Source organism: Micrasema longulum, unplaced genomic scaffold (genome assembly GCF_059751315.1).
Source record: "Micrasema longulum isolate JH-2025_06_02 unplaced genomic scaffold, ASM5975131v1 h1tg002439l, whole genome shotgun sequence".
Taxonomy (NCBI): Eukaryota; Metazoa; Arthropoda; class Insecta; order Trichoptera; family Brachycentridae; genus Micrasema; species Micrasema longulum.
The window spans coordinates 140143-167206 of NW_028279584.1; the positions used below are offsets into that span (position 1 = coordinate 140143).

At 30.7% G+C, this 27064-nt stretch overlaps 1 protein-coding gene across 1 annotated transcript in view; it reads right to left on the reverse strand.

Moving 5' to 3' along the window:
- LOC148272203 (zwei Ig domain protein zig-8-like) overlaps positions 1-27064 on the reverse strand; it is a 157939-nt gene that overhangs the window by 63181 nt on the left and 67694 nt on the right. The window lies entirely within an intron of this gene.

The window sequence follows — 27064 nt, forward strand, 5'->3', positions numbered from 1 at the left end:
CTTTTTTTTTTGTGTTCATAGTCTATTTATGTTATTTTAATTTCTTGTTCCCAATAGTAGTTACGTCATTACATAGGTTTTATTCATAGTCGGTAATAAAATGTAGTAGGTATATATTATTCAGTGGTTAAAAATAAATCGTTTTTATTTTGATTATTTAATAATTGCCACAAAGCTAGTGCTTACAATGCACATTTTATAAAATACACCAATTCATAAATTAAGCTTTAAAAGCATTTTCAATATTTTTATTAGCACAAATTTGATAAAATATAACCCAAAAACCCTAAGGTATTTCCCAACTACCCCCTAACCTATTATATTCCTTCACCGGGCACTCTATTTGATAAGCACTCAACAACAACTCAAATTTCTAATATCAAAACAGTTTGTTAATTATAAAGTTTACTGCTATCTCAGAAAATAATTACTATAGACATATTGCGTCGTTACCTGTAATGGCTCGAGGTTATATTTTGAGCACCTTGATGCGTAAAAAATACGTAATTAAGTCATTAACACTGTTGTGACTAAATTATCCGGAGGGTTAAAGGTATTCATGGTAACTAGTGGTGCATAGAGTACTCTAACAACAACACTGATGATTTTTAATATGCATAAAAGCAAGATCTGTCTCATGCTCTAGGCATCAGTCCAAGGACTATAAAAAAATCGGTGTATACGTAAATACATTTTTAAAAAATGTTTTGTGTCGACAATTTAAACCACACTAGAAGCATTTTTTTATTTTTTTATTTGTTTATTATCCTACAATTATGTTATATTTAATAACAAAACTTCCCTTTAGAAAAATACATCTTAAAATTAAGCTATAAGATGAATTGGAAAAAATGCCTACAAAGACTACAGCGTCTGAGCTCTGAGCGTGGGCCATTCCTTTTTAAATTATTAAAAAATTTATAGCACATATATGGTATGACATGACCACGAAAAGAAAAGAAAAGAAAAGAAAATAAAAGAAAAGAAAAGAAAAGAAAAGAAAAGGAAAGAAAAGAAAAGAAAAGAAAAGAAAAGAAAAGAAAAGATACATTTTCTTATGTAATATATAATATACATAATGATTGAGTTTTATTATTATTTAGTATATTTGTTGGTAGTCATAAACATTTGTGATTAAGATACGTCTGAATTTTCCTCAAACTAGGGTTAAAAAATAAATTATTACGCTTTAAAAAAAACTTGTCTATCAAATTTAACCTGAAATAAAAAAAACTACCGTGCTTCAATAATTTATTCTACTCTAAGTTAGTTCTCTAGTTCGTCACCTTTTTTATTTTAAAGCGTAGTATCTTATTTTTTAACCCTTGTTTGAGGGAGATCCTGACGTATTTTAATCAAAAATGTTTATGACTACCAACAAATAGTTTAAAAAATCCTGAAAAAATGAAAAAAAAAATCTGAATGCTTGAAGGTCAAATTTCGAAAAATCTAAATAAAGTATAAAAATTGACATATCTTCCAAATTACAAAACTTTATTTATGGAAAGTAAGGTCCAATAATTAGCAAATGACCTCTTTATGCGAATTTGTTATGGCGGTTTCAATTCCAGTCACCTGTATAAACGATGTAAGCCAATTACAACAGGTATATATTACAAAAAGAAATATTTACAGCAAAATCAACAAAAACAACATTTAACTATGAAGCAAAGACAAACAAGAGTAATGAAACAAGAGTATTCAGTTTATTTAAAAACACTATCAACATATTATTAGACTTTGAACTAACCCATGCCAATATATATTTAACCCACACTGTGTTAATGGCGAAGAAATCTACATAAAGCCGGAAGATCTATCCCAAAAGATTCTTAATTGTGTGACGAATTGACTAATCTACACATTCTGGACATTGGGGCGGGGCGTAAAAACTAAAGTTGCTCTTAAGAGATTTTGACTACTATTTAATAATGCTTTACGCATTAAAAATAAAAAATTCGCAACTTTTAAAACGTCTATACATCATCGTTACTGAAAATTCGGAGTGTGATTAATATTTCATATTTCCTAAGTGATTTTCGTTCGAGTACACTTGTGCGCTTGGAGCCCTAGAAGAATGTATCGAATCTCATCCCACCGCGACGAGTGTAATGGTTTGTAAATAATTCGATTTTACGAACAATTTATTTCAATTTTAAAACTGTGTATGAAAATAGGAGGGCACAAAATGAAAAGAGGCGGCATGTGAAATTGCTCTGCATATTTGATAACCGAATTTCGTTTCGCTTTAGACAAACGAATTGTTTTTTAATTTATTTATTACGTAGAAGCGCATGCGTAAATCGAATTTGCTAATAAAACCCATGGCTCTTCTTTAGAAAATACAGATTATCTTAAATCATGTAAACAACAATGCTGTGAACTTCAGTTTGAAAAATACAAAAGTAAAATGACTTAAAAATCGGTTCGGTTTCGAGGTGCGGAAAATGGGTCTACTATCAACTAACGTGTAAACGTCGATTTTGTCTATTTTAGTTAGGCATAAAAGATACGAAATGCTGTTGCCTTTTTCGCATAGCATTGAGGAGGCATCCGCAAGACAGTGACAGGAAAACAACATTTTAATTCCTATTTATTAATATTCTCTGTCACCGTATATCCTCACAATTTATGTAATCCGAAACACAAAAACAGTAATGAAAATGTACACATCCAATTTAAACGAAATACGATAATTGATATCAAGCTTTCGATTGTATAAATTCAATATATATATTTATTTATTTATCAATTCACAATTACACTCATTTAAATATAAATGAACTTATTAAGACTTTTTAGACGGTGCCCGTATCAAGCCATCATAAATAACAATAAAAAATACATAGTAACATTAATTAGGTTAAAATATAATGACATGTGATGCAATATGATAAAAATCCAAAAAAAGGTATAAGTAATAAATAATAAAATTAAAAGAATACAATTTTAAAAAAATAATCAGACATAAATATAAAAATGTAAATTATAAATTATATAAATAAAGATTCATTCAAAATCAAATATACAAAATAACAGTATTATTAAAATAAACAAAATAAAGGTATAAAAGAAAAATAAAGTAGTATTAAAAAAAATAGAAAAAGAATATATATATATATACAAAAAAAACATGATTGAAATGATAATTATGTGTCCAATCAGAGACATAATACTACAATCATGTATAATAAATTAAATGTTTTACCAGTTAAGGGTATTTTATGGAGCAAAATTATTATCCAACAGATGTTCAGCTCGATATATAAAAATAAATTAGAACATAGCTATCTAACAAGATTTACATCTATTTTTTTTTTTTTATCAATATTCCTACAGAGATGAGGTAGAATTTTTTCCAAATTCAGGATTATCGATATTCGAGCGTTTACAGGGCTTATGACCTGTCATTGGCTGGGTTGAGTGGCCACTTTACGTTTTACAACATTCCCCATTCCGCTTATTAGCAAGATTTACAATCAAGATTTACATCTGTTGATGGTCTAGTTGAACTTTCAAAAAAATATTTCTTTAAACCATTTTAATCTGGTTTTGTTGAGTTTTTTTCTTCTTAATAATATTTTTCAAAGCATCGAAAACAAAATGATATTTGTTCATTATTTTATGCGTATAAAGTATTGTGTCTGTACTCTTTTATTTGATTATTAATTAAAACTAATGTCTGAGCACCCGATTACAAACTATTTTTGAATATTTAAATTCATTTCAACAGAGAGGGAAAAATTTTTGAGAAGGGAATATGGAAGTCTAGGCATTTACAGGGCTAATGATCTGCCATTGGCTGGTTTTAGTGGCCATTTTACACACTGTGTAACATTCACCATTTTGCCTATGTTTGAACATCCATATTTCTTCAAATCTTCCATCTGTTGACTTTTGCGAAGTAAAAGAGCTTAAACCTTTATCACGTGGGTGAGATTCATCCGGCTGAACCAAATCACCTACTAGGCAACGCCTGAAAACAATTTTTCAATTTTTATACTTCTTCTTTTACCAGGTAGTAATTCAACAATGTTTGATTATGTCCAAATGCTTGCAGACTGGATGGATTTCCTCCCTAGGGAGTTGTTCATATTAAAATTCATTTCAACAGAGATGGAAAAATTTTTGAGAAGGGAATATGGAAGTCTAGGCATTTACAGGGCTAATGATCTGCCATTGGCTGGTTTTAGTGGCCATTTTACACACTGTGTAACATTCACCATTTTGCCTATGTTTGAACATCCATATTTCTTCAATTCTTCCGTTTGTTGATTTTAGTGAACTTGAAGAGCTGAAACCTATAAGGTAAATATTTATATTTGTTGCAGATGTAATATTTATTTTTTTATATATAAATACTGTTTACCGTTGTATACTTTTCTCAATGTTTTTGTTCTTTTTTTATATTGTGCTATTTTTTGTTGTATTTTTTTTACTGGTTTTATTGTATTTATGTAAAAGGTTCAAGAAACCGTAAATAAATATTATTATTCCTCGCATACTAAGAATACATATTTTTTGTATGAAAATCCAGCTTATTTGTAAAAAAATACTTTCCAAATCCGATAAACAAATGTCCGTTTGAAGATTACAAGAAATACAACTTCATCATTATTTAAATAAATAATAATAAATAAATAAAAGAGATATATCAAGTATTGTATCCTACGATGATTCGTGTGACACAATAGTTAAGTACGGAATTGTATTTTTGCAAGCGTAACTCAGAAAAAGATTATAAATCCCAATATTACCTTTATTGTTATTTGAAAGGAATGAAAATATAACTAAATGTGAGATCAGCGTGAACGGAGATATTCTGAATCAGGTAGAAGAATTTGTGTACCTGGGAAGTATGTTTACTAGGGACGGAAAGGCCGAGAAAGATATTGAAAGGAGGGTGAGTGCCGGGAACAGGGTGAACGGTGCACTAAAATCTACTTTGACAAACATATGTTTATCGCAGGAGGCTAAACTAGCAGTTCACAACGGAGTTCTAGTTCCAATTCTAATGTATGGGAGCGAAGTATGGAATTGGAAAAATAATGATGAAAGTAGGTTAAATGCTGTCGAAATGCGATCCCTCAGGCGAATGTGTGGTAAAACAATGTATAATAGGTGCACAAATGTCGAGATCCGTGAAGTGTGTAAGGCTGAGACATGCATTATTGACAGAATAAAGAAAGAGGTGCTGCGTTGGTTTGGACATGTAGAGCGAATGGACAGCGAAAGAACGGTTAAAAGGATCTACGACGCAAATGTTGATGGATGCAGAAAACGAGGAAGACCGAGAAAGACATGGCACGATCAATTCGCAAAATTAATAAGAAATGCACTGGGTGACAAAAAATTGTTTTTAGACTGTAATGGAGGTAAAATTAATTCGGGTTTTATAGATATATTAAAAAAATTCTTAACGGTAGATTGTTTTGATATATTACTTTCTCACATGTTAGACCAGTCTCCGCTGGAGAATCACGCTGTTTTATTAATTAGGGCAGTTGCTTCTAAATATTTAGATGTCAGGCTTCAGTTTCTGGCTAAATCAGCGGTACAACCTGCCGTCAGAGTGAGACAACATTTCATCAAATTGGTTATCTTTCAAAATCAATAAACTTACTTTATTCCATTTTTACTTTTTATTTTAATTGAATATTTTTTTATTAAATTAATAAATAAACCTCACAATGTCATTTACAATGTTTGTTGATGCTTATTTTTATTTATTAAAAATGTTTTTAGTAAACTTGTTACTAAATTAAAATAAACGTTTGTATTGTACTCCCTACGAATCTCTGTAAAAATTTACCGAGAGTCGTGCATTTGTGACAACCCTGTTTTATAAACATCTGGAAACGAAAAACGTCTTCACTAAACAAACGACCACGCCCCCTTTTCAAAAATTCTTACAAAATTTGGAATAGTATGGACTCCAAGATGTATATACTCTAAGGTTTGAACTAAACAGAAATAAAAACTACTCTAATAATATTTAAGCGCGCTCTATTTTTAGCTACAAATTAAAATTAGGAATAGACGTTGTTCTTCTTTTAATATAATATATTTAAAGATTGTCGTGGGTTACCATTTTGTAGAGATTTATTATTATACTCTACTTGATAGTAGCTATTTGTTGGTTCACGTAAAACATATTATGGTTGAATGGATTTAATGGATTTTACCTCAAGAAATAAATAAATAAAATAATTTAAGTAACATACAATTTTTGGATTCCACAAATAATATTTTAGAGTGAATTTGAATACTGGTGAAGACAGAGAAGGGCGAGTGACGTATTACGCGCCCTTATATAGGTCCATTGGGCACTGTGGCCATTGACAACAACTCTCTGGTCCCCACAAGTGTTTTAAAAAAACACATACTGGTTCCTTCGTTTTATCAAATAAATAAAATAAAACACACGAAAACCTTTATTTGTTAATTATATGTACCTACTAAGAATAAATTAATTAAAACTCCCTATCCCTCTACTTATAAATTTAAAATCAGGGGAAGGTAAATGTATTTTCAATAAAGATTAGAGTGGTATTTGAAAATAGAGATCAACATGTATCAGACTATGGTTTGGATCTGTCAATCAATACATCTAAAATTCTAATCGCTTTCACTCGACAACGACCGGATTCTAAATAAAGACGGTTATGTAGTTTGTTCGTTAATTTATCAACGAATGAATTATATAGAGCTAAATAATAGCATACTCGTATATCTAAACAAATATACGTAGTTTAAACAAGTAACCACGCACACTAGCCAATGACAAGACATTTGTTTTGTAAATGTCTAGAATTTTGAAATTGTTTTTTTTCACTGTTTCACAAATGAATAAATCGTAAAGCGTCCTTTGGGGTTCGAACTGTCAGTAGGGTTGCAGTCACATCTTTCTGGAGGGTGTGATTCTATAAAATGCTGCGAACGCTCAGTTATGATCCACCGGCAACACTACTGACTAGTCCAACTCGTTAGCGTCGGCGTTGCGAAACCCCAGGCAATGAGATCACACTCATAACGGTGTAATCACAGCAGATAACGAGAGGATATAAGGCAAGTTTCTGACGTCTCTAAACCAGAATTTGCCATCTAAGAAAAGGTAACCCCAACAGAAAAATCCACCAAAAAAGACAACCGGAAACCACTCTGGTCATCGTCGGGGTCGCCAATGTAGGATTTGATGGTTGAGGGTTGGTGGAGCTCTTACCCCAGTTTGAGATTGACAGAGGACGCGAGGTTACTGTTCAATGTGTATTTATTACATGGTGAATAAACAGTGAATTACGTTGGGCGAGAGTTGCAGCAATAAGGTGTTGAAGTAAATACACTTGAACTACATGCTGGAACTGAGTGACTTATTGAACTGGACTGACTGGGCTGAACTTAAGTGTTGACTGCGCTCTATGGTCGTTTTATGGGTCACGTATTTTGTTCTTCTTATCTCCATGGTAAGGGACAATGTTAATGTACTGCAGGAAGTTGATCTCGTGTTTCGCAGAATGTAATGAATTAAATTCAATAGAAAACGCTGACTTTCTTCTTGGAGTCATGACTCTATATTTTAGGTGAAATAATTTAGCACGTGTATGTCATTGATCGCGGACTATAAACTCTTCATGACGGTGCAATCACAGCATAACGAGAGGATGAAAGGCGGGTTTCTGGCGCCTCCAAACCAGAATCAACCAGCTAAGGGAAGGTAACCCCGACAGAAAAATCTACCAGCGAAGGCGACGTAACACCACTCTGATCATCTTTTCTTAGGAATCACTATGACGAGTACATTCAATATTCAGTTGTCCCGGCTGTGGGTATAGCGAGATTGTCAACGTCGGGGGTACCTCGGGAGGAAAAAAGCGCCCTTTGGAAGATGTACATTAAAAACTGTGCCATATTGTAAAATTATAATTAAAAACTATATGCTCAATGACCACATCAAATTATGGCGTCTAATAATGTAGTTATTTGTTCACATTTTTTCCGCCTCGTAGAAAACTTTTAAAATAGTCGGCGCTTTTCTTTGGCTTGCACAAGGTCTCAAGTTCAATTGCCGACATAACAACAACTTTTCGAAGTCACTGGACTGGCATCTGAAGCGTAAGACTGATCACTGATCATCTTTCCGTCATGTTAGAAAAATAATCAAGATTCGCTGCGGTTGGTGTACGAATTCAATGCCCTATGCACATCAAGGTGCGGAAAGGGAATTAATCGATTTCAAATAAATCGGCAAACTTGCAAAGTAATTAAACCACAAAAACAATTTCAAATATATAATAAATTAAGTTTACGACAATCGAAAGGACATTGATAATTTTAAAGTGATTCATATTGTAGAGGTATATATTCTCTACCAGTTTGTAATGGTTTGTAGTTCGTATAAAATATGATTAAATGAATTAAGAGTCAAAGAATATTTAAATAAATGAAGTTACTATTCACGTTTATTGAACAATGAGCAGCGGTGGAACGAAAATATTGTGATATTATTATTTATATCACTACAGAGATGGGTAGAATTTTTGTTTCAAGATTATGGATATTCGAGCGTATACAGGGCTTATGACCTGTCATAGGTTGGGTTCAAGTGGCCACTTTTATGTAGAATTCTACAACATTCCCCATTCCGTCATAAGCCCTGTATACGCTCGAATATCCATAATCTTGAAACAAAAATTCTACCCATCTCTGTAGTGATATAAATAATAATATACCTACTCCCCCTTGGGATAAAAAAAACCCAGAATTGTGTGTGTATAAATATGTAAATATATATACATACCAAAAATAATATTGTGTGAAAATATTGTGGTTTCAGAAATCAAAATTGATCTGAATGCCGGCAAGGCAGAGAAGGGCGAGTGACGTGTTGCGCGCGCTTATATAGGCCCATTGGGCACTGCACGCTCATACAATAACACATTCTTGGCTTTCGCTGTTCCCCACATCCACAATTTTTTCCCGTTTTGTGAACGATTAAACGTAAATATTTCTTGAATTCATCCATCGATAAATTTTTGACAAGTAAATGCAAAAAAAACATTGGCAACTTTAATCGATAGTTTATGTTACGTCCGTTTCAATTGTATTCCATCTTTAAATTTTTTTTTGAAAAACATTTTTTTACTGTACAACAATTCAGAAGGCCAAATTACAATGATTAATTAATGCATTGTTCTATGCATTAATTCAATTGGGTGTTACCCAGGTTTGAGAAAAATCTAATTGATTTTTTGTTCTCATCGGGAATCAAATCTGGAGCTTTCCGTGTAAGCCAAGCATCTTACTCATTACACCACGGAAGTTTTTGATTTTTAATGACTTTTTTATAAGAGTCGTAACTCGCATGCTAGGGACCCTTCTGGGGCATTCCATTGTGACTGGTGAGGCATTTAATTCCAGATTCTGAAAAATTTGAGTTGTAACTATGTCATCAAAATTCATATAATAGAAAAATCTTTTTCCAAACTAGATATATAATAATTTTATTGTAGTGTATTCAGGAAAAAGGCAAACAGTTTATTTGATCTGTGTAATTATTATTTGAATGGATGTGACAGGTGGGACACTGGGGAATCCCACCTTTTACCCTTGTAAATTTGAAACAAAATTAAAGACAACCTTATCAATATTAATGAGAGATTTTTTTGCGCCGTAAGATTTAGATTGACAGAAAACACAGATACAAAAGCTTGCTGTTAAATGCGTATTTATTACATGGCGAATAAATAATGAATAAAATTATGAAGTGCGCGTGTTACGGTGACGAGGAGTACACTACACTTGAACTAAATGTTGGAACTGAGTTACTGCGTTAAGTTGACTTGTCCGGCTGACTATTTTAGCTGATATCAATTTAAATTTTCAATTTCAATTTCAATTTTATTTATTCAGATATATTTACATTCAGTTTATACTCACTTAGAAGGTTGCAAAAATTCTTTCCCATTGATACTAAATGCACCCTTGTACAAGCATTACTACTACCCATTCTAGATTACGCTGATGCTTACATTTAAGCTGTGAGCAACTCGATAAACTTAAACGACTTCGAATACATGCATAAGGTATTTTTTTGGTCTTTGAAAACATGACGACATTTCTGATTATCGTAGGCAACTGAAATAACTCAAAATTAGACAGCGGAGAGACTATCACTCCCTCTCACTTCTGTTCAATATACTTTATAGTCCTTACACTCCTATATAACTGCGTAAAAAATTCAAAGCTTATCAGTTCATGGTTTACCTCTTCGTTCTAATACTCAAGGCACTCTTAATACCCATCCACAATTCCTCTTTCTTCTCTAACTCATGTAGTGTCCATGCGGCTCGACTGTGGAATCATCTCGCATCCACCATCAAAGATGTTACTACATTATCTCTGTTTAAATCACGTCTAAAGAAACATCTCCTTTTTCTTCTTTAATTTCTTCTCCTTTCCTTTTTCCTCTTTTTTCCTTTTTCCCCATTAAGTAATAGCATTGATTTAGTGTAATTTATTAACAAATACTTTTATTTCTTTTTTTTTATATCTTTAGCTTTTTAATCTTTATTTTCTATTGAATATGTTCTGTAACTTGAATTATAAAAGTTAAACTTTTATTTTAATGGTTGGTTGGAAGAAATTGCCATTTGGCAATAAGCCCGCCAATTTACAAATAAAATTATGTACAAAAAGTTAAATAAATAAATACATTACAAAATGGTATATCTTAATTTAAACAAATAGAAATAATTTTAATAATAACGTGAAATTTAGTATTTATAAAAATAACACATAAGTATACATAATATCCAGAGATAATATGTTAAAAAATTAAGAAAATCTTGCAACGAAAAACTCTCGCAGAGACGTGAAAAATGACAATGTCCAAAGTAATATTGTTCAACATAGAGATAGCCCTTCTAACAGGCATAACCATTGGCAGGTTGGTCCTGTATATTGGAATGTAAAACAGTTTTTGTTGACGCTGTCTAAGGTAATTATCCGGAACATAAAAGCTAATGCTCCGCATAATCTCAGGGTTGTCAATGATACCGCTCAACAATCGAAAGAAATGCGTAGTTAAATACACATTCCTTCTGGTCTTCAAACTGCTGTAATTGAGCATACCCTGGAAGAACTCATTGGGATAAAACCATGTGTAGTATCTGATTGGACCTTACCACGCCCTGTGGTCTCTTAATGGGCCACGTTCCTTTGTACTTCATGTCTTCATGGCGTAAATGCACTGCAAGACGTTGCACTTATCTAGACGGATATTTTATGTGCAATACTGTTATTAAATAAAGTAATGATTTTTTTTAAAACTTGCTCTTCAAAGAATTAGTACTGAAGAAAAGAAAGAAAGAGTACTGAATATTATTCAACAGTATATATTGAGAACGGTAGTGGTTACACTCATAAATACAGACATTTACTCAACCGTCAACCACAACCATAATACAAGATACAAATTTTTTTTTAATTTTTTTTATTAAATCATACTATTTTTTTTTTGTACTCCCAGGAGTTACAACAAACTCATTTTGGGACAGAAAAATATTTACATATAGGTATGGTAACAATAATAATATAGCAACAAATAGTAATAAAGTAACAAGTAATATTATGTACATAAAAACTGAAATAAGATAGCAAGCAAATATATGATACAAATCATACATCCGCTTGCCATCCTTTAAACAATCCATAGTAAAAATAAAAAATAAAATGTTTATATTAACAAATTGCAAGAAAGAAATATTTAAGGGAAAAAAGAACTTACAACTAAATTTCACCTTCCACGTACCTCCTCAAGTAGTAATTTTTTAAATGAATACGGTTATTTATTGACGTTTTATAGGACTCCGGTAGCCTGTTGTACTCACTACAAGCAAGGTATAGCAGAGACCTTAGACCATACCTTGTCGTGCGTGATCCAGGTACGTGAATATTTTGACGCTGTCGCGTATTATACTGATGGACGTCACGATTAAAGGTATAGCCAATATTAGTCAGAGAGACTTTATTCACACCTTGAAGCACCTTTAATAGGGATCTGATACTAAGTGAAGGGGTCAACACTGTTCTGGCATCGAGACAACGCTATTACGCAGGCAAAAAGGTCCATAACCTTTTGCCAGAATCGTGGAAAGACGGGAGTGTTGTCAAGTTGCGGAAAGTGTTGACCTCGCTCTTTCATGACATTGGTCGTAGGAAGTCAGAAAAGTTGATGCATGCTACGAATTGGAGATTCTTACTGGATGTCGAAAATAAAATATAAAAATAAGGAATAATTAAAAAATATATATTTATAGATGGCAACCATGAAGTTTCGCATAAATATATTGTCTATGTTTTTATGAATGTATGTATGTGTATGCGCATGGGTGTATGTATGTGTGTGTATATATGTGTGTATAAATATGTATGTGTATGTGTGTGTGTATATGTATCAAAATGTGTGGACGAATAACTTTACATTTTATTTGTCCGTGCTCTCTATTAATTTGTAAACTATTATAATATATTAAAATGTAATTGCCTATCTTGGAACGGGGTATGTACCCTTGTTGGCTGAGCAAAGTGAACATAAATTAGTATTTTGACAAAGAGTGTAAATAAATATATAAATAAAAAAAATAAAAAAATAAATATAAAATGGTGAAATTATTGCACTTCTGTGTATCATCGATCGATGGACGACTTTTTTACTACTTCATACACGTAAAACGTAAATATTAAAGTACTAGGTTCGTTCATTTTTTACGAGTTCTTTTAAAAAATGGTGCGCCTCCGACTTGATGTTAGGATGTATGGTCCCCATTAAAGCTCTTCCAACACTCTTACAGCGCTTGTTACGAGTGATAAATTGCGCGTAAGAAAAATAAAGGAAATACTGTAGAAAATAGGCACGGGTGTATGAAAATTTGAGTGACTTTCTGATACGAAATTGAACCACTTAAGGCTCATTTGCTTCTAAGGAATTTTAAAAAACAATATAGGCAATATTAAAACTGGAAGCTGCTCTAAAATTTTTCTTGAGTGAGAAATACTAAGTCGCTTAAGAACTAAAGTGTATCTTTTGCAATTTAAAAACAATGTTATGAAAGTGTTAAAAATGCAACAAACAGCTTTAGTACGCAAAGCGAACAAAAGCTTTTACTGCCTGTATTTGAAATTTTATAGATGTTTCGATAAAAAACTTTTTAACAAAACGATATTAAGCCATATAAACGCCCAAACTTACATATTCCGTTGTTATTCAATACTTTTCGTCTCTGTAGCAATAAACACATTTTTTTATTTATTTGTGCATGTATGTATTAAGTAAGTTCATAAAATCTTATAACATTATATTTTATATAAAAATTTATTAAGAATAAACTTTGTTTATGAATTAATTTAAAATATTTGATAATATTTAACTCATTAAACAGTTTTTATCCTTATTTTATTTTATTTATTGTACAGTGAATCTCAAAACTATGTTTTCCTTCTCATAAAAATATCAAGTTTTTAATCTTTAGTTTTGTATTCAAATTATTTTATGAATGAAAATTAAAAAATTACATTTTAATTTTTGTTTTGAAAGAAAACCAATTTTAAAATGAATTATTTCTACATTTTGATATTTTGAGTGTTAACGTTAATTATGTCTACAATATTTTAAGTTTGTCCAAATTTTTGTAGACAAGGACTGGATTCAACTCCCTGGGGAGCTGTTTATATTAACATATTTCAACAGAGATGAAGAACATTAAAGAAAAGGTAATATAGAAGTCTAGGCATCTACAGGGCTTATGACCTGTCAATGGCTGGTTTAAGTGGCCACTTTACACACTGTGTAACATTCACTATTCTGCCTATGATTAAACATCCGCATTTCCTCAACTCTTCCATCTGTTGACTTTTGTGAAGTAAAAGAGCTGAAACCTTTATTTATGCAGGTAAGATTCATCTAATTGAATTATTAATAATTAAGCGTTGCCTAGTATGTAGGTGAAATCTCTGTTGTAATATGTTAATTAATTATGTCTGTTTTTTTCCAAATAAAGAGAAAAAGAAATACAATAAATTAGTTAACAATGTATTCTCCTTCATTATTTTAGAACATAGTCATTCAAAGCATGTTCAACCGTACACTGCGCAAATATCACGAGCAGTTTTGGCAGCTTTATTTTCTCGTTTGAACGTGAACAGAAATAGATGTTGGAAATGCTCATTTTGGTAAACAAGACATTTCATTTTAAAAGCTTCTGATCAAATAATATAAACGATAAGATTATCTTGTAGACCAGAAATTTTTCATTCAAATAACATAGAGTATTTCTCATTTTGATTTAAATTTGTTGCACTAGAGAATGAAAACATTTTTAAGAAGGGAATAAGGAATTTAAGGCATTTACAGGGCTAATAACTTGTCATTGGCTAGTTAAAGTGGCCACTTTACACACTGCGTAACATTCTCCATTCTGCCTTTGTTTTAACATCCACATTTTCTCAACTCTTCCATCTGTTGACTTTTATAAGGTAAAAGATCCGAAACCTATATCATCTGGGTGAGATTCATCCAGCTGAACCAATTTACCTACTAGGCTAGGCAACGGCCTGAAAATGTTTTCCCTCTATGGTGCAACAAATTCAAACCTTAATAACTCCCTAGGGAGGAAATCCAGCCAGTCTGCAAACACTTTGACTTACTCAAAACATTGTTGTTTTATCATTTTGTTTTACTTTTGGTACTCATTTGTAAATGTAAATTAAATTTGTACACCTAATATATTTATTTACCGTATAAATTATCCTCATTGTCTTAAAGTTTTTATTTACCCTTCATTACATAAAAAAAGTAACCATGAAAAATAATACATTTTAAGAACAAGTGTTTACAAATTAAATAATATGTCTTTATTAGATTTACTATCTGTGTCCGAGTGGATTAAAAAAATTGTTTTGTGTGTGCGTAATACAATTAGAATCCTGGAGGAGTGTTTTCGACTTGAAGCCGATGGCTGCTCTCAGGTAAATGTCCTGAAAAAGGAAATCGAATGAAAATAAGTCTGCTTAGCAGTGCAGTGATTGGTGCATCGTCTACCATGCTTGAGGTGTGTGCTAGTCCGATTTCTGGTAAGGTTAGCGCGAAATATTTGTCTTAGAAGTTAAACAATTACATTTCGTGGCCAGTTTTGAAAACACTTTGGTAGGATTTTTATTAATTCTAATTAAGCACTGATTTTAGTTTACTTGTATTGCTAACATGAGGTATTGTTAATTGAGGTTTCTTGTATTAGTAGGTTTGAATACGCGCCTATGTTCAGAGCGCGTTGAAAGAATATAAATACAACCGCAATGGCGTTCTCGTTTTCTTTCTCGACAGATTTTTATTGGACTAAAGTTCGTTGATTTAATATTGGCCCCGGCAAAGTTAGTCGCCATTGTTATATTTATATCAAAGTAATTAACGTTAATAAGTAAAATTATACAGCTCAAGAGCCATATAATAAACTTCAAGATTTTCAAAAGGAAAGACACACTTTTTATTATATTCAATTAAACATACAGTTCACATTCTAACACACGTAACAGAGTTGAAAATGGGATTTATGTTAGAGTAGAGCAAGAAACAAACTTCAGACTCTAATCCAGAAACTGGATTTCTCCCACAAGACCGAAATACATTTTTGAAAAATATATAGATAACAGGCGCATTCCATTCATAGATACTGTGGATGCGGCGCATCCCTTGAAAGTTTAAAAATAAAATGAATTTTACAAAAAAAGCTAAATATATACGAAATAAAACCTTCAAATATGTATTCCTTAAATTCTCACTGAGAACGTTCGGGTACACGCGATTCAAACAATATCTTCAGTATACATACCTAACTACATATGCGTATATCTTGTATCAATGTACGTACTGGATATCTAGGTATCTTGTTTTGATAGTATTTGTTGTATACGCGGGATGCTGTTTGTCGAGTTGCGTCTAGTTCCCGTAGCGATTGTCCAAATTTTCGCACACGCGCTTTAGGTTCATAAGGTTTTAGATTTCTCTTTCGAGACTCGGAGAGATGAAAAGCGTCCAACTTGTAAAATGAAAAGAAAAAACTACTCTAATAACGTTTATCGTAAAGTTTGAAGTAGCGCATTATTGACAATGTAAGAACGATTGTCTCGGGTCTAGTTTTAGGTGTTTTGATGTTTATATTGTTTATCTCCTTTTTACACCTACGGGGACCTCCCTGAAAGACCATCGATGGCGATTTTTTAGCTTTGTTCGGCGGAACTAAGGGACGCAAAATTGACGTTGGAGGAGGCGAAAGTGCTGGCAAACAATAAGGTCTCCCGGAGGCATCTGGTGATGTCCACATGCTCCACTTAGGAGTGGAAAAATAAGAAAAAAAATTACAGCTTCACCTCAAGACGCGCTTGTGCTCTGTCAATTTATTGATTGTCAACTATAAATTATTATTATTTTAACGGGCAACTTTTAAAGCGTATTAAAAAATTCTGAATAAAACTACTAAAATAAGGAACATGATGTTTTTTTGTCAGCATCCTTACTGATAAAAGTCACCGCACGCGCCTGATAGATAATCCGATTTCCTCAGTTTTTTAATGATGAGTTTTAAGGACGTTTATAAAAGAGATTTGTTAATGAAGTCTGTTTGAATTTCTTATCGCAAAATTGAAATATGTATTTGTATTGCATTAATAAAATAATACATTGTATCAATCATCTTCTAGGAAACATTTTTATTTCTCGCTCATTAAAAGTATAGTTCGCTTTGTTAACAACATCTGTAACTTTTTATCGTCTAAATGTAATATTCTTCAGATGTAGCGACAATGTTATTATTACGATATTACTGTTATAAAAACATTTTTCACTTTATGGTATGACATTTTACACGTATATGTCTATACATTTGTATAAACCAATTTAATTTTGAGTTTCACTTCGACCGGTTTCGAGGTTACTACCTCGTCGTCAGGAATTAAACTAACTTAAAAAAATCAATTTTTATTGACATGCAAAATTTCTACACCAGTTTAGTGATTAAAATCATGATTTTTTGGATGTAAGATGATTTGAGAATTCTGAAACCTTATTATTACTGAGACTTCTCATTTGTTCTTTGATTCTAGCTTTACATTTAAGATTTTCCATAATAGAAATTTGGGCCATTTAAACAATTAAATTTATAAATTCCTGAATGATTTAATTTATCATCCGTATCTTAATGATTTGATAATATTTTACCTATGTTGTTATTGATATAAAAAGTCAGGTGTAGAAATTTTGCACGTCAATAAAAATGGTTTTCGTTTAGACAATTTAGAACTTAGTAAAAAAAATATAATCGATTGAATTTAACTTTGTGTCCTCTTTTAAAAATATCCTCGTTATGATTTATTTTATCTTCTTTCTCTCTTTCTTTAATTTTTCTGTCTCTTTCATACAATATTTTATAATATCAATAGCAACGCGTGTAATTATAAGTTAGTTTAATTCCTGACGATGATGTAGTAACCTCGAAACCAGACGAAGTGTAACTTAAAATTAAAGTGGTTTATACAAATTTATAAACATATACGTGTACAATGCCAATAGACTTGTATTCAAAGTTTATTGTTCTTTCATCTAGACACATAAGTGAATTTTCAATAAAATACTTAACGTCTCAAATGTTAAAAATGATAGGGCCATAATTATTAAAACCTTTTTTTAAAATAATAACAATGGTTCAAATATCCAACGTATTTGTAATAAAGGTCTAAAGTTAAGTTGTAATTAAAAATTTAAAAAATTCACCTAATAATTGATAACCAAATGAAAGACATTAATAACAGTCCTTAGCTAAAAATATTTAATAATTAAAAATATTTTCTTCCCCCTTCCCATTCCTACTTATAGCCCTTATCTCTTTTCCGAGAAATGGTAGTACCCTGGACAAAAAACACCGAACACGTTTTAGAAGATGATGTAATCTTGGTTAAATTATAAAAGAAACTATTTTTTTGATAGCTTTGTTAATTTCATTGGCAACACTGAATTAGATTATTTGATCAATTGTCATAATATCCTAGAGTTGAATCATTTTCTTAACTTTCGTGCGTCTATCACAACTTAAGATTATTTTCATCGTTTTGTTTTGTATTATTTTAAGTCTTTTTAGATCTCCCTCATTACTCAAATGTAAATACTGGATAAATAATTAATATGGGTAACTATAATATTTTTAAATGTTATAAGAAAGGTTAGTTAATTTCTTATTCTTCCTAATAGGGATACCTTTTTGCAATTTTCTTAATACAATTTTTCATAATACTATTATTCTTTTGCCCTTGTTTGTCATTCCGACAAAGTTTTATGTTTTTTTGTTCAGATTATGTTTCTTCCTGTAAATGTTATAATTGGCTTAGGACTTATATTTATTTTATTTTATTTTAATCAGAAAACATACAGTCATAAATAATAATTATTAAAAACAACATTTTTTAACATAAAAAGACCAATTAACTTTTCATAAATTATAAAAAATATATATAAAAAAATATTATATAAAAACAAAGAAACAAATAGTATAGTTTGCATTTTTAAGCTTTGACAAAGGAACGGTCATGTTCTGAAACCGGTAGAAGATCAAATGTATCAGGTGATTTTTCAGAAAGAAAATATTTATTCGGTAACTTATATAGCATCAAATCCCGTTTCAAAGTAAAAGTTTTTTTAAAAATTATAAAAGTGTTTTTTTATTTGAGTATCAAGAAAATTAACACGTTATGACAATATTATTTTACATTTAAGTTTGTAAGTGAAAATTATTGATGGAAGTTCATTGTAATTTATTATAGAAATAAAAGTCGAGTGATTTAAAAAGATAATGTAATAATAATTTAAAATGCACCAAAAGGCCATAAACTTGACAAACTAGAAATTCTTTACATTAATAGATTAAAAAATAAACCCGACGTAGAATTACTTAATGAACAGATAACACACGTGCATTCTCCATTACTATACCGATTGTAATATATTTTTACTAATGACTTTTTACCCCTTTTTTTTGAAATCATAATTTACAAAAATGACGGATGGGACACTTAGTTAGTTTTTTATTGTTTACTTTTTAGCACGAACACTTTGCAAATTTACTATTATGCTCAATGTTTGTTTTTGTAAAATTATTGATAATTGTAAGTTGCCAGAATTCCACTCGTCCATGCACTTTGCAGCTGCAAGACGATTAGTAATCTAGCTTCAATAGGTAAATGTTATAAAATATCCAAATTTAGTAAGTGAGGTCTAGGATTCCAACCGTCCATGCGCTCAGTAGCCGCAAGACTTGTTGTTATCTAACGTCTATGTTTATAAATTTGTTTTTTATAAAAAAAAATTAAATAACACGAAATCTCTAAATTTTATTGTCAAATAAAAAATGTAAATAGAGGCTAGATTTCTTATTGTCTATGCGTTCTGTAGCTGCAAGACGTGCTGTAATCTAGCTCCTGTATATCAGAATTGAAGACGAGGAACAAGAATCCCAACCGTCCATGCGCTCTGTAGCTGTAAGACGTGGTGGGATATTTATTTACTGTACAGCGCCCTTGAAGTGATTTTCACAAAAACGGCGCTACAAAAATTATCCATATATATATACTAAAAATAAAAATAATATACTTAAACTCATTAAAATAGCATTATATCAAATTACTAGTTAACCCAAAAAAACAATTTTATTTAATTTAATTTCATATAATTTTGAATTCTCAATTCTTACCTATGTTTTGTATAAATACATTAAACTCTTTAATAAAGATACCAGTCTCGAAGATGCCGCAAAAGCCATGAAACCGGTCACTGGATATCCCAAATTTGTGAATTGAAGTATCACTCGTCTTTTATTTCTATAATTATTATTTTTAATTTGAACAAATAAAATATTCGTCCCCATAAACTTTCAGCTAATAATGATTGAGTATGTCTAGATTTTTGTAGACAAGAACTGAATTCAACCCTCTTGAGGGTTATAAATATTAATGTTTTACAACGGGGATAAAGAATATTTTATAGAAGTCTAATCATTTCAGCAAAAAGTCAGATGAACGTGTTATGTATCAATTATAATTTAACTTATGTCCAAATGATGTTATATATGTATAAAAAAAAATGTAGTTATAATTGTTTCCGCAACTTTCATTATTAAATGAAAAAATGTGAGTAGAAAACGTTGCTTCACGTTTTCCTTATATTCTTGTCTTTTTATAATTATTTCAATTTTAAGCGGGGTAAAAGATATATCATGTATTGCTGATATCAATACAATTAATTAAATTCATAATCATAATCAAAATATTTTAAAAACATTTTTGTGTCTGCTTTTGAGAAATTGAATTTATGATATATTTTAATAATCTGTATTATTTAGGACAGGAGTTCAAAGGCGATTTCCAAGGACACGTGGATTTTAGGCCGTCAATGGACATCTCTTGTTATCACAAAGCATTGCGAATTTCTTTATTAGAATTATCCTAGAAGTTTTTGGATCGAAAAGGAAGTGTCTGAACAAAATAAGAATCCTGTACAGCCATAGAAATGACGAGGAAAGGGAACGAGAAAATAGAAAAATTCCGAATTCTAAAGAGGTCATTTACGAAAGTCGTTAGTGTCTGTCCAACGTTCAGAAAAATAAATTTAGTTGTAGAAAAATCCATTATGGAAGCTTTTCCCGATGAATAAAGGAAAAAAAAAACTATTATTGTCACTCTGTTGTACGGTTTTGGTCAGCTTTAGAAAAATGCTATTTAAAAAAAATCGGGATTGGTATATAACGAAGCTCTTTTAGCTTTTACAAAACGCTTTGAAGTTCTAGTAAAAAATACTGCTATAGATTTTGTTACATTTTTTAATATAACGTGAAAATATATAGCTAAATTAGAATAGAGAAATATTACATACAACAAAAATCAATAAAGATATGTGAAATGGATTTAAAATAATAGTTTGTATTTTTAAAATCAATGTGAAAAAAATATTTCCAAGGTATTTCTGATAATTAAAATTTTGTTCTACAATGTAATACTTTTCGATTGGAAAAATTGGGTATTTTGAAATTCAAACAAACGTAGGTACATTGGTACTCATATAATGACAAAGTACTATTTAAGTTAAGTTTGTTCTTATGATTTAATCAGGAAAGCTATTTAAAAAATACTTTTAACATTTAAAAGTATTGATAATCATATAAATTTTGCAGTAGTTTATTAAAATTCTAGGTAACTAGGAAGAAATATTCTTTCAATAATAGTTTGAAAAACAGTTAAAGGATTATAGTTCAAACCCTTTTCATGAAGATTTTTGTTTTACTGTCGAAGTACTCTCAGTTTTTGAGCAAATGTTGAGTCACCGTTTGGTGTGATATCTCTTGCTTATAACTGCAGTATAGGAATGATCGATAATTATTTTGTACAGGTTCAAATAAGTAAGACCTGACGTAACCAAATAAGACTTGTTATTGTTTTTTGCGTCTTTCTTTATGTTTTTTGGTACAATACATTTTAATACTTTAACTCGTAAATTGAAAATCATATCAGTGAGTATAAGATTTCGAGCACTGGCCCAATGTGATATTATTGGGTCAGCTAACCCTAATTAAACTAGCTTCAGCACCATGTATGGTTAGTATGATTTTAAATGTTTGATTGGCATGCATATCCTTAGCTTGTTATAAACATAATAGTAAAATGAGTAATTTCCAAATTAAAATAAGTTTATTTTACCAAAATAATATGAAATGTTTAAGTCGTTATGGTTGTGAAGTATGTGGGTATGCATAGGTCAAATATTGTCACAACTTCCACATCTTTTTACACACAACCACTGTTCATTTCCCACCTCAGTATCCTTTGATCACCTGCTACATTAAGACCTCGTGTCTTGCATCACGCGTTTATTTCGTTGAGCGTGTGTGCCGCATTATAAAACTTGGTTTCCACCAACCACCAGTTTTAAGCTCCAGATCAGGGCCTGCTCTCACGTTAGTGCCGCTACAAGTGTCAAGTCGGATCCGACAAGTCAATCAAGAACGAGAACCAGGTTAGTGGCATTCCTTTCTAATTCATTCCGTTTGCTGGGGTTGTGACTAATTGACACTGCACACCACATATCGAGGATACTAATTTATTTTAATTAAATTTAATAACAGTCTACTCCTCTCAATAATTTCGTCGAAGCTCTAAGGCCTCGGCGCTGCTTTTTTACGCCCCGCATCCGCGTGGGAATCTGTTTTCCCACCACGTTATATTGGGGCAATATATCAAACCAGGAATCCTCGAGCAATGACTTCGACATTATTATTGTAAAATACTCTCCTATAGCAAGAGTATTTGCTTCTTAAATATAGTTTCACCAATATGAAGGATGTCGTTTACAAAGTGATAATGTTCAACAACCCTGACTGCTCTTTCAATTTGCATTACCAGACACAGTCTGTGCTGAAGTTGTCAGAGATGACTACCAGGAAAATAAAATCGGATACTCTCTAAAATGGCTGAGTTTTCAATTAAACCTCTTTTCAGTCTAAAAAAATAGGTCAGTGTGAACCCATCCCTTATAAATTGCAAACTGTTAGTTCCAAGCATGCCCAAGAAGAATTTAGTGGGATAGAGTCATGGATATTACTCATACCATACTCCCTTGTGTAGAGATGCCTCAGAATGTTTTCTAAGCCCTCTCTAATATAAGGGAATATCTCGCCTCGTGCGATAATAATACCCTTATATTTTTGTACAACATCTATTTTTAAGCACACGCAGTCTTATAGATCTTAATGCGAGCATCCGCATGAATTGGCTTGTGCACTATTATTATTTCTTCCCTTGGTTTTTTATATGGGGATGTGATATTTATAACATAAGTTTTTTCATATTAATATTTATTTTATTTAAACCAATAGATGGGTTATTAGATAAACCCTTATGAATTGGTATATAAACAAGCATTTAAAAGTTAATTAAATTAACATATAAAAAGTCTGATCAAAACATAAGTTACATCTTATAAAGAGCATAATATAAGACAAATATATATGAACAAAGAGATGTGAGCAAAAAGTGAGTTAATAATTTCTTTTTTGAATAACTCTCTTTGCTGTAGGAATACATCAACCGAGCTGTCTTTGGACACTTCATTGTAAAGCCAAAGCAGTATTGGTATTTTATTTATTTATTTATTTTATTAATATAAACGGCAAATCTGCCTTTTACAAATATTTATAATATTAACATATTTGGCTAAATATTTTTTTTTTCAAAAACATGAATATTAAAAACAAGATTAAGAAAAAAAAAAATCACACCAAAAATTATACAAGATTTAAATTTAAAAAATAACTTAAAAATTATACAGCATATTCAGTAGAAAGTTTAAATAATAAAACATTCTAAAGTAAAACAACAAGAAAATCATAAGTACTGTTTCACACAGATTGGCAAAGTGAACAAAAAATTGTATATGAAATGCATGAATAAATAAACATAATTACCATTCACCATCTTTGAAAAAGTTCAAAAGGTTTGTTTTATAGGAACAATACCCTACACGAAATATATCAGATACGTGGGAATAACTATTGCCGAGTTCATGAAGTCTATTTAATATTGCATTACAAGTATACACTGTCCGTAAATTGTTGCTACAAAACGGTGGCACCTGTCTAGTCATTCTTCCAGGCACCCTGAAGTTGATGAGAGATAACAGTTCAGGGCAATCCCATATTGAATTTACAATTTCGAATAAATTTAAAAGGTCTAAAATTTTTCTTCTATCGTTCTTAAGTTTTAACAAATTTAATGTCTTTAGTAAAAAATCGTAATTTAAAAATTCATGACTGATTCTAAGTTTAAAATTTAAATACCGTAAAAAAATTTTTTGGACTCTTTTAAGAGAATTTTGTGACAGGTATTCATGAAAAGAAGCCAGTTATAATTTTGTAATTTCCAACAGCAAATAAATGTTTGTACGAGTGGCGCGATTTGAAATATTGATGTTGATTAAGAGATAAAATATCTTGAGCATCCATTTTACCGTATACATTTTATGTAAAACTTATAATGAAGCTAACGTTCTCTCGATATCCAAGCTAAAAATATGAAAATATTTCACTCTATCAAAATAATTATCAAATTTCAAAATAGAATATCTAACAAATAGAAATAATAAAGTTAAAAAGGTAAAATTAGGTATATATAAAAATAACAAAGGTAAACATAATATCCAGAGAATAATATGTGAAAAAGAAGGATACTCTTGTAACGTAAAACTCCCACAGAGACGTGAAATATGTCAATGTCCAAAGTAATATTGTTAACGTAGAGATAGCCCTTTAAACAGGCATAACCATTAGCAGGTTAGTCCTGTATATTAGACTGTGAAATCGTCTATTCTGACGCTGTCTAAGGTTATTATCCGGAACATAAAAGCTAATGCTCCACAAAATTCTAATTTAATTTAAATATTAAATAAATAATACCGCGCAACAATAGAAATAAATGCGTAGTTAAATACACATTCCTTCTGGTCTTCAAACTGTTGTAACCAAGCATATCCTGGAGAAACTCAGCGGGATAAAGCCATGGATAATATCCGCACTCGTTCATGTAGAGAAACCGAAGAAATTTCTTCTAAACCCTTCACCATAAGAGAGTACTTTAACTCATACGGTCCCCAAATCATCGAGCCACTCTCAAGTCTACTCAGTAATCGTGTAGCACCAAAAACCCCGGCAGTACGCAAGACGAATCCTAACATCTTCAACGAACAACTCCAAACTGTTTCGATCTGATCATGAAATGATCATGAAATGATCTAATGAAATGATCTCTTATAATAAAATGATCTAAAGTATTGATTAGATTGTTTTGATAGGTAATGATTGTGAGAAATTGGCGTTCATGTTGATCGTTTGCTACGGTCGTCTGACCATCTAACCATTAGTTAAAAGTCCATTTGTATTTTTCTATAAGCGTGTATTTGTATGAACGGCTTATTTAATTATTAGCGACTTGTTAATTAAATAAACAATTGGTATTACGAATGCATGATAATATTAAATATAAATAAACAAACTATTAAAATAAATTTCAGACTGCATTGTTAATTTCCTTTATTGTTGTTTATGAAATAACGCAACATTTTAATTTTCGTGAGCTTTTGTTTGCGTATTGTTATTTTAATACCAGGAATACAGAATCAATGACATGTATTCTGGATAGTGGTTTTATTATTAAGCATAAATTCATAATAATGATCATTACAGCACAAAACCGCTAATGCCCATAGAGAGCACAGATTGTAACTTTGTGCTGGAAATTATTTTCAATAAACAGGACAAAATTATCATTCCCCGACAGCTACGCAATTTTGAACCGAAATTGAAATAATTCTATTAGTGAAACTATTAACTGGTTAAAACATTAAAAACGTATGTCATAATATTTAATTAATTAAAATTATTTTGAAATTATTATTTTTTTATTTTTTATTATCAATAAAACAAAAACTACAAAAAGTCCATATTATACTCCCAGGAGCTTATTAAAGAAACTCATTTGGGACCGTACATAAAAAAAACATTTTTTTTGACAAAACATAATATCATACATATAAATACATCCGAAATAGAATGAAAACATTATTGTATAAGAAACATAAAACACAATACTTTACACCATCTATATAAATTACATAATTAATTATCACTGTCAAAAAGATTTAAGAAATATATTTTAACTGCGACACTTCAGGATTATTAATGAATTTTTTTGTGTTTTAGCTAATCGGGCAGTTTATTGTATTCGGAATGGCCAATATTTTCCAAAGACCTACTGCCGAACTTTGTTAAGCGAAAATTAGACAAAAGAAGTAACGCGTATTGTAATTGTGAATATCATGACCAAATGTGTATTTTAAATTTGAGTGAGCAGAAAAGTTTATGATATTTAAAATAGTATTGGTTATGTCATGCAGGGACATCACCTTGAAAGGATGTATTTTTGTTTGTCGGTAGATATCCTTGACATGGGAATCCCATTTAAGTCCAAGAATGTTTCTTGGAGTTCTGTTCTGAAGAACTTGCGTTTTCGAGATCTGATTTTTGCTGGAAAACCCCATATACATGATAGTAAGATAGGTGAGAATGAATCAAAGCGTAATAATGCAAATCAATAATTATAAAAATATTAATATTTATATTTAAAAAAAAAAAGAAAAAGAAGAAGAGCCGCATACACCAAGCGAGGCTTGCGTTTAACAAAAAATCAAAGATTTTTGAGTAAAATAATATCAATGTTTGATTATGTCCAAATTGGCTGGATTTCATCCCTAGTGAGTTGTTCATATTTAAATTTATTTCAACAGAGAGGGAAAACGCTCTTTTGAAAACGGAAAAAGCTCTTTTACTTCACAAAAGTCAACAGATGGAAGAGTTGAGGAAATTTGGATGAAATGTTTTATTTTTATTAATTAATATATTAATGAACTTTATCTTAATATAGATTATTAGTACATTCTGATAACCTGTTACGAATTATTTGATAATTTTTTTTAAGCTGATATCACAATATCATCCCTAATTCCACAAAATTTATTTCTGAAGATTCATTTTTGTGACTTCTGCAAATAAAATGTCAACAACTATTTTCCTCTTAAATCAAAACTGGTCCCCGGGATAAAAAATAATCAGTTTACCATGGCAGAGATTTGACTTTAAAAATAATACTTCATCCCTTTTTACACTAAAAAAAGCTTTGATGTCGAGAAATGTAAACATTTGGTCTCTGAGGATGTGAAACCTTTTACTTTGTGAAAAAGTAAGTTAATTTGAGACTTATTTATTACCAAAGTTTCACCCTGTTTAAACCATCTGCAAAAAACATAATATATGGGAGTTACTTATTTTGATTTTGGAACTATTTTTTTCTAGTTTTTTTATTAATTTTGTGTATTTTTTCATACAAATAGAAATTTTATATTTGTTTAAAAACATTTTTATATTTA